Source organism: Rhipicephalus sanguineus, chromosome 1 (genome assembly GCF_013339695.2).
Source record: "Rhipicephalus sanguineus isolate Rsan-2018 chromosome 1, BIME_Rsan_1.4, whole genome shotgun sequence".
NCBI classification, from domain to species: Eukaryota; Metazoa; Arthropoda; class Arachnida; order Ixodida; family Ixodidae; genus Rhipicephalus; species Rhipicephalus sanguineus.
The window spans coordinates 171670156-171680075 of NC_051176.1; positions in this window are offsets into that span (position 1 = coordinate 171670156).

The following is a 9920-nucleotide window of genomic DNA, read 5'->3' on the forward strand; positions in this document are numbered from 1 at the left end:
GTCAACTGCCTGAACGGCTTAAACCTTAAACGTCAGTGCGCCTGCGCGCCCCCTGGTTTGAACTGATTGGCTCTCGCTCAGCGAGCGATTTGAAACTGAGTTGCAGCTGCGCGCCCTCTTCCGTTCGTTTGCCACACCGGTTCTCGCTTTTCTCCCCTTCCTTATCGTGTTCGCTCGCGCGCCTTCACGATTCAAGGCGAAGCCCCATATGCGCAAAAATTCACGCGGCAGCGACGAGCGATGCTATGAGCGACGAAACGAGCCGTTCGCGCGACGTGTTGCGTGGTCGATTTCGCGCGATCGCTCGGTTTTTCAGATTTGTAATCCGTCGCATGTCCGTCGCTCGTCGCCCGGAAGTGCTGTGCTCAAGCAGCCAATAGCAAAACACCGGAATAAGATGCATCAGTGACGTATTGCTGATTGCCGCCACTTTCTTATCGACGCACATCAACAACAACGTTCATCAACATGACCAACGGCGACGAGCGAAATGTTGACGTTGTTGAACGCGAACGCTGGGACCCGCGCCGTCTGTGACGCGGCTTGGCAGCACGTAGCAGCAGTGATGGGATCGAAAAAAATGCTGCAAGACAATGATAAACATGCTCTGTACCATTATGCAACAAAAGATCGTATTTTACATTGCATACCGCTGAGAACGGGCTACTTTTGGTACGAGTGAACGCCCTCATGCCAACAACAGTGGAGATCGCTCGCCGAGGGCGTCGCGTGAATGGGTTTTGCCCATCCAAGCGACCGCTTGCGCGAAGACGATCTACGTCGCGTCGCTCGTCGTTGTCGCGTGCATTTTCGCGTATATGGGGTTTGGCCTTCACGGCAGTGCCTGAACGAAAAAGCAACTTCTTAGTGGGGAGGCCGCTTCTGAGCGATTCTTCAATTGTATTTCCAGTGCTTGCTGTTTAAACATACCGTTCGTGGACCATTCGTGTACAGGATATGTAACGAACGGTCCGTTTTTACTACTATCTGTAACAGCTGTTGCCCTCACGGCCGTGTCTGTGTGTATGATCACAAGCATGCGGAAAACTTGAGCCTTTGACAGCTACTGTCCGCAGTGCCGAGTGATATCTCTTTGAAATTTGCACCGAGCCAGTGTCACCATCGATGCCTCGCCCTTAGGGCGATTCAGTTGCAAGTTCTTTCTTATTGATGTTCCCTGTTAATTTAAATTATTATATTCTAAGCGGGAGATGTAAGCAAGTGCATACACACATTATCTATTTGAAATCGCTTACTGAAACACGATTTAATATTACATTGCACGTCGTCGTAATGAAAACAGAAAAATGCATATTTGTTGAAGAACATCTTAATTAACATATTACCTTCTGAAAATGTCGTGAAAATGAACAAATATAATGAGCTAGCGAAAGGGCCACAGCTAATTCGCAAAATATTTTTAACAAAATTGGTTTCTGGGCACCGTGCTTCGTATATGAAAAGAATGGCGAAATACTGTATATTGAATAGTAACACAAATGAAAGCACTGCAGTGGGCCCTGCTATTTGTGTCTTGAAAAAGAGCTGTTGTACTCTGTTCACTGTTTGCCCATCGTCCCGCTTCAAAGCTGCGATTTCCAGTGTTCGACGAAATACATTGCCCTTTGCATCGTAGCAACGAAGGCGGAAAGAACCACACAGTCCTCGCAGTACATCCAGTCGGTGAGCCATAGAGTGCGACATACTTACTGGAAACATCTTTAGTTCTAATGTGGGCATGCGAGTTACGAGGGGAAATATATATGTGCCATGTGCGCCAGAATGTGTTAATGAGATATACAAAAACGCATTCCTGCTCAATTTCACATTGTGGTTCAATTAATTAATGAGCCCCCTTAGTTCTTTTTTAACATACCTTACAGCTGGGGCCCAATGGGGCAATGAGGAGTGCATGCTTAGATGTTATATAAACAAAAAGGTAGCAAAATTGCATAAAGTACACACGTCTGATAAAATTTCAATGAAAAACCTTATTTTCAGCCAGAAATTAAATAACTCCACTTTAGCTTCTGTCTTTAGACAGTCTATAGACTGGGATTTGACAATAGGAAATAACACCAATTTATCAACCTTTTTATGTAGACAGTCTATACACTGGGATTAGACAAAACACAAACTTCATCAACTTAACTTTTGTCTATAGATTGTATATAGACTAACAATAGAAAAAAAACAACCATACGCTTTTTAAAACTTTTGTTTATAGACAATCTATAGAACGCAATTAGACAAAAGATGACACGCATTTATAAACTTTTGTCTATAGATTGTCAAAAGATTTTCTTTAGGCGAAATACTAAATCTACATAAAGACGAACTCGACTACAAGAAGTCTACAGACACTCTATAGACAGTCTAAATCCATTTTTGTAAGGGACGTAAAGCAAACCTAGTTTATATTGTTACTAGTACACTGGAGCAGCCGCTACTATTTTTTTCGTTAATGAAGTTTAATTAATTAGTCATAATTTGTAACATGACTACTCACCTAATTATAAAGTGTCAATGAGGCAAATGTAGGCATGTTCAAATGACAACTGACTGCGCTATTTTCAACAACGTACTACATGTGCGCTCATTCTTTCCGGTTAAGAAAGCCCGCGAAATGTGATAGGTGTATATATATATATATATATATATATATATATATATATATATATATATATATATATATATTTATATATATATATATACGCATACACATGTGTGTGTGTGTGTGCGTGCATGTGTGTGGACGAAACGGCTGGCATTGCTTTTGTTTGCCGGAATGTTTGACAGTCTAGACGTCATAAGAACTCGATGACGGAATGGTGCACAAGCTAAAGAATTTGACGCTGAAGGTGATTTATTATCGTGGTATTTTTCCTTTGGCAATACCTGAAACAATCAGCAACGAACGTCGAGAAACGTTGGTGGAGATTCTTGTCTAGAAGCGGATACCCGATGATAGAAAGAAAAGAGGAAGGACGGTGAGCGAGTTCCGATTAGCTGTCAGCTGCAGACGCAAGCGGCGATGCTTCTGCACTAAATCAGCAAAGTGGTTGCAGTGCGTTAACTTGCGGCCTGAGTTGTATACGCGCTTCGTAAATTGACCATACTCTGCACTGTTGAGGTCAGCTAAACAGATATGTTAGCGCCGCATCAAGTAATGTAACATAATAATATCGAGAGTTTCGTCGGGATTAGTAAATGTCGGCTTCAGTGACGAGAACAGACGAACATTTGCACAGAAATGTACTCTAACGCATTGCGACAACATGCATGGCTAATCATAAAGTGCTTACATGCCTCCTGAAATGTCATTCGTCGTTTGTTTGATGTTTGATTCACACACACACACACACGCACACGCACACGCACACACACACACACACATACACACACACACACACACACACACGCGCGCGCGCACACACACACACACACACACACACACACACACACACACACACACACACACACACACACACACACACACACACACACACACACACACAAAGTGTCGAGAATCGCATCGGCATTCGCCTTAATTGCATAAAGAGTAAAATACGAGATTGGTTTATCGTGTTGGCTGTCAGGAATTGGGAAACGACATGGTTTTCTGCATCTTGCTGCACGGCAGGACTAACGGTGACATTAAGTAGACACGAAACGGCATTAGTGCTGCATAAGATGGCTAAGTCGGATTTTGTCAGCGTAAAGAGAGAAAAGCCAAGATCTATAGAATTAAAGAAGTAGCACAAAGAAAACAACAACGACGAAGACAGAAGAAAGGCTTTCATGAGAAAATGTAATTATATCAGTGAGCTCTTCCCACAGTCTGCCTCTGTGTGTTATATTAAACTATTAGCGACACTGTGAAGCTTGAGCGAGTAGAACAAATCACTGCAGAATATTCCGCCATATTAATGATTATTGTGCCAAAGACGACTAGTTATATTCGTCTATTTGCGCATTAGCGAGCTTTACCCACAAAGGCTGCCTCTGTGTGTTGCATTAATCCACTAGCGACACCGTGCTTGAGCAAGTCGAACCATATACTGCAGAATATGCCACCCCATTTATGATTCCTCTGCCAAAAGATGAGTCGTTAAGTTCAGTATCCCATGATTAAAATTTAATTTATGATACTGTGAATAGTCTTGTCTCAGTGAATGCGCCTTGACTCACAAGTATGGCGTGGAGCTGTAAAAATTGACTTTACGACAAACCATGCTCTTCTCATTTAGCCAATTTCAATAAAAAGCTGTTTTTACTCCAACAGGCATTTAATTCGCACTCGGTCTGGTCTTTTACCTATACAAACAAGCCTCACTTTCCTGCCTTTCTTTTTCATCTATTTCTCTCTCTTGGCACTGACAGAGAATATTAAGCTGAAGTTGGTGGTTACCACGGGCCTGCTGGCTGTTGAAAGAGTACTGACACAAATATTTCATATATTGTTTTTTTCTGTTGCAATAAGTAGCTAACGACCTACTTATCACGGCTGGAAAAGTCGTTTCCTCGAACGCGCGACAGTTAATTATTTGTAGACGGTTTTATAGCGCCCAGTCGCAGTTTCGGTTTCAGAGAGCGCCGAATGAGGCGGGACCCAGAGTGGTTTTTATGTAAACATAGCTGGCTACGTGAGCACACAAAATCGCGTGCACATGAGCACCGCGTCGACAGCATTTTTCAACGAAGGCTTCCTGGGTGCTGCGATAATCACTTCTGGGATGTTGTAAATATGCGTGACCCCCCCAAAACGCACTTCCGAGGCAAGCACGTCAGCCTTTGTACTCCCGTGCAAGTCCATAAAGGAGGTGCCCCCTCTTTCCGCTGAAAAGGTCTGCTGGGAGAGAGCGCTGGCAGGGGTCATGACAGCCAACACAAATTCGTGATGCAGGAGGCTGGTGGTTGTCTACGTTAAAATCAAGTTGGTGTCGACGTCGTGAGGTGGGACGTTTCGCATGCAGTTGCGCGACACTCTCTTCAAAATTGATTTTAAATATGTTCTAAGCTACATCAGCCGTTCATATATTGTAGATGATGATGATGATGATGTGTGTGTGTGTGTGTGTGTGTGTGTGTGTGTGTGTGTGTGTGTGTGTGTGTGTGTGTGTGTGTGTGTGTGTGTGTGTGTGTGTGTGTGTGTGTGTGTGTGTGTGTGTGTGTGTGTGTGTGTGTGTGTGTGTCCACAAAAATATATCCCACCAGTTATCTCGCCTTCAAAATTGTGTGTCAGTACTCCTTTAGGATCCTAAATAGACGCGGCAACAAGCAGCAGAAGCGACCGCAATGTAAACAGCAAAACAGAAGGCAGTTCCAGATCGAGCCAGTAAACAACAGCCTGTCTCAACATCACCCCCAGCAGCTCAGACGTCATCCTCCGCAAAGAGAGACAAGCCACCGAAGCACATCCAGCGAATGGGGAACTGTGCACCTACCCAGTTTTCCGCCTATGGGATGACGTGTCACGCGTTTGGCAAATTGCGGCATTTTGCGGAGCTTTGCAGACAAAAGCGACGCGCAAATCAAGGTGGCGTTTGCACGCTCGAAACCCACCAGGATTGCTCGATCAAAAATCGTTTTTGGGCGGGTCGACGGTCAGCGCTGCTAAAGACAGATCAAACTAGCAGAAGACGTTAACTGGCCACGCTTAACGACCACCGGGTGGACAATAAAAAAAAATGTCAAGATAGTGACACCGGTCAAATGTCTATATAGTTAGTTGGGTGCATCATCCTAACCTGAGTCACGCCCATGGAAGGGTCACTACCAACCTTGGGGAGCAACTGAACAATGAAGGTGAGGATTAGCTTTGCGGCGCAAATGACACCCAGATCATGCTGGGTGTCGCAGCACTGAATTTACTTAAACGATTGAGACGTATTGAGGCAAATGAGGATTCCCTTCCGCCGCTGTCCTATCCGAGTTTGAAGATGCCTCTAAATAACTGCTTGGAGTATTTAATGAAATCGGAAGGCTTCCATGTGAATATGTCACACATCTCAAGCCATACGCGCAAGCTACAATAGCAGCCCCTCGTAGAATACAAAATGCACTAGAAGATGCAGCGAAAGTTGAGCTGTCATTAACGGAAGATGATAATACTATCAAGCATGTGATAGAGGCAACTGACTGGGTCTATCCCATCGTCATTATTGAGAAAAAAAAAGCCGGCAGATCCCACGTACCGTGGGAGTCGATGTTATGCGAAGCATGCGGCGGGTAGGTGACTCTGGCGTAACTTTTTTTTTACTGAGCGACACGTTACAAAATGACGCTAAAGATTTGTATAAATTTTAAACGCACGCATATACATGTTGAAGAGCCGCATGTGTGTGATGTAACCAGTTGTTTACGGTTGGGTAACGCTGCCAATGGCAACGTGCGTATCGCCAACACCAGAAGCGGTAAGCTGATATGTAGTGCTCATACGTGTCCCGAGAACGCACGCACGTTCACGAACCCCTGTGCATGTGTGCAAGAAGTTCTTCACAGCTCTTGAACAAGGGCATCATCACCGTGATCAGTGAGCACCAGCAGCTGGTCATGACTTGTTATAGGATCCGGTCGTGATCGTGGTGACGAGGGGTCCATGTGTAGTGCAGTATGTGGTATAGTAGAGCTGGTGGAATTCGTGGATGCCTCGGTCATTTCGTCGACAAATTGTCTGTCGACCAAGCCGGCGACATGTCGGAACCTGAACCCACCCTTCGCGTTGGTGAGCTATACGCCGTCGAGGCTGGTAGGCCAGGATAGTGCTACGTAGACCAACATCAGTGGATGGTGTTTGTCGTATTCGTAGACTACCTGGGCGTATGTGGCCTACGTAGCCTAGTCTACAAAGCGGCTGTCAATCAATCTGGCATCATCCTCGGTCAGCATGAGGCCGTCGCCCACCCTCGTAAGAAATCAAGAGGACACTGCGTCGTTCTGGTGGACGAAGTGCACTTTACGTTGTGGTGACGTTGATATCATATGTAACTTTCGTTTATGTATTCCTCCAGGGTCGAGCAATGCTTCAATATAGCTTGCTGAATCATCGGAATACTAACGTAATGTTTATTAGACTGCTATAAAAGCGGAGCCAAGACTGGAACTAGAGACGTTATTCTGATATGACGCCTGTATCGTAGGAGTACGCATCGTAGGAGCATCATGTAGTGTTTATTTCTTTCTTGTAAAATTAGATAGCCAGCACTACAACCACAATTGACGTGGCACCGATATTAGGCCTGCGTCGGCTGTTTTTCCAAACCAGTTTATAGACCTGGCGTGGCTCAGTGGTAGAATACCTGATTGCCACGCAGAATGCTTGGGTTCGATTCCTGCTGGGATCCTAATTTTCAATCTCTCCATTCGGCAAGTCAACGCTGCCGATGTTGGTTTTTCTTAACGCCCTCGCATTTAAGTTACGAATGTCTGTTCTCGCCGTTCCTGGGTAGATATAAACTGTCAATCACCTGTGGCGCATACCCGTACACCGCGGCCCGTGGTAAACGGGTATGTGCCGCAGGTGTCGAGTGGAAAGGGTTTGACGACGTACGCGACAGGATTTTAACGTTATTCATGTCATGACCAGGCAATCATATTCGTCAAATCCTCTTACCTTCCCATGCAAGTTTTGGTCTACACGAAGTTAAGGAGCTGATCATGAGAGCGCCCAGACGTAGGCGGCTAGATAGATAGATAGATAGATACGTAGATAGAAACGCTCAAAGTGCCAGAGGTTCGCTAAGAAATGCTTCGCATTTAAAAGCTGGCAGTCTGCGAATCTGCCTCGATTCAAGAGAGCTAAAGGCAGCAGTGAAACGTCACCACTGTCGTATCCTTGTTCCAGCGGAACTGTTTACACGACTCAGTGGTTGCACAGCCTTTTCAGTTCTTGACGCCAAGAGCGCCTTCTGGAGGTCAGCTACAAATTTATTTTGTTTTGAGAGATCCTTTTTGTTGATGTCGGAGCTATACTGCCACAGCATATCACAAACATTTGCACGGACGGATAGGGTGGATGAAAAAGGAGTAAAGGACAGAATTCCCAAAGCTTCTCTACCCGAAGCGCTGGTTGCAATCGGTCAGCATCATTTTGCCTAAATTTTTTCGAGCTACAGGATTGGCTTAATTTTTCTCTCTCAACATTTCTAGCGATTGTGCTTTCTGTGGATAGCGGCCCAGATGAACTATATATACTTAAAGCTTCGGTGAGCTATCTGCCGCAAACATGCGCAAAATTTCTAGCTTGAAAGTCAAGCTTGCGTAAATCATTTACAACAATACGAGACAAAAAACCGTGTGTTTTCACTTGTTTTCTTTTGTTCGCATTCCATTCGAACGTGATGGTATACGGTATCAAAGTTCACTTTCTCGCCCACTAAGCTGCACAAATATATATATATATATATATATATATATATATATATATATATATATATATATATATATATATATATATATATATATATATATATATATACAGCAAAGGTGATAGCCTCTGACTGCAATGAACTACCGAAAAAGGTATTTTTCTTCACCTGCTGCGTCACTTTTGTTGCGCAGAATTTCATTTTTCATAACTTAACAAAAGAGCACATTCTTATTGTTCTTTCCCGCTCACGGCGTGAGCTATGATGAAACACGCCGCATGGTAGGGAACTTCGCAATAACTTTGGCCATCGGCACCCGAAGCACGCTTCGAGAGAGGTTTTGCATACCACAAAGGATGAATGCGACTACTGCGGCAGAGAATTGAACGTTGCAGTCTGGCGCTCTGCTGCGAAATGTCACCGCCATTCATTCACCGCCGCAGCTCAGCACGGTCGCTTCTATAATAAACTCGAAGTACTTCTCGATCACTGCGATTATTAATACAATACCATTACATTTGAATAATTTCTTCCCCATAAAACGCTCGGTGTCGCTTGTGGAAGAATACAATAAATAAACAGGACAACGTGGAAAAGATGCGCGTCGGGGTTTTCTGCCGGGATCACGGTCAAAGAGGCTTTGTTGACTCGCGGCCGGTCTTGATGTGAAAGTGGCCCCGAGGAAGGCCGAATGGCCGGGAAAACGGGCGCCCGACATTTCTCCCGGTCAGCCGTCGGGGCCAGAAGAAGGGGGACGGAATAACCTCGGGCACACGGCAGTTAGCGCCGGTATATCGCCCGTAAGAAAACTGCCAGCGTAAACTTTACGTCGCCGAGGCTATCAAGTGCGGCGCGCGCCCCTGGCTTTATGCCTGGCGGCGGAATGTTGCGACAGCAAGAAATGACTTACGCGAGCTGCGCGCAAACACGCAACGCCCGCGGTGCACTAGCTGTCCCAGTCTTCTCGCTCACACGCAACCCCCCCCCCCCCCCCTCATCCTCCTTCAACCAAAAAGAATAGAACGAAACGTAAATGCCGGCCGGCTGCATATCAGACCCACACGAGGCTTCGAACTATAAGAGTGCCACCACAGTGCGCCTATGTTTCAAGCTTAATGCTGAACTAAACACACAAGACAGTGTCGTGCGTGAATTTTACTGCTTATTTGAATGCTCGTTAAAGACCTAGTTACACGCGCTACCGAATCACTACGAAACAAGTAGAGAGAGAGAGAGAAAAAGAAGGATGATTACTTGAAGGCATGGTGGTGCCAAAAAAAATGCAGCATTACGATGAAAAAGTGCATAAGCAAATGCTGCTAGGACACACCGCATTGTTTACCGAGGGAACATTGCGAATGTTCTTTATCGCCTCAAGTGTGCTAATGTTGTTCGCCGTTAGAGTTCTTACGCTGTCTTCGTCGTAGGCTGCACGGTACTGTTATGACGTTATGGCTGTTGAACGTTTAGCGGTCAGAGGCCGCTGAAAGGCGTCAGTTACGGGGTGACCGGGGTAGGGCGCTGGCACCCCCCCCTCCTTCCACCACCCTG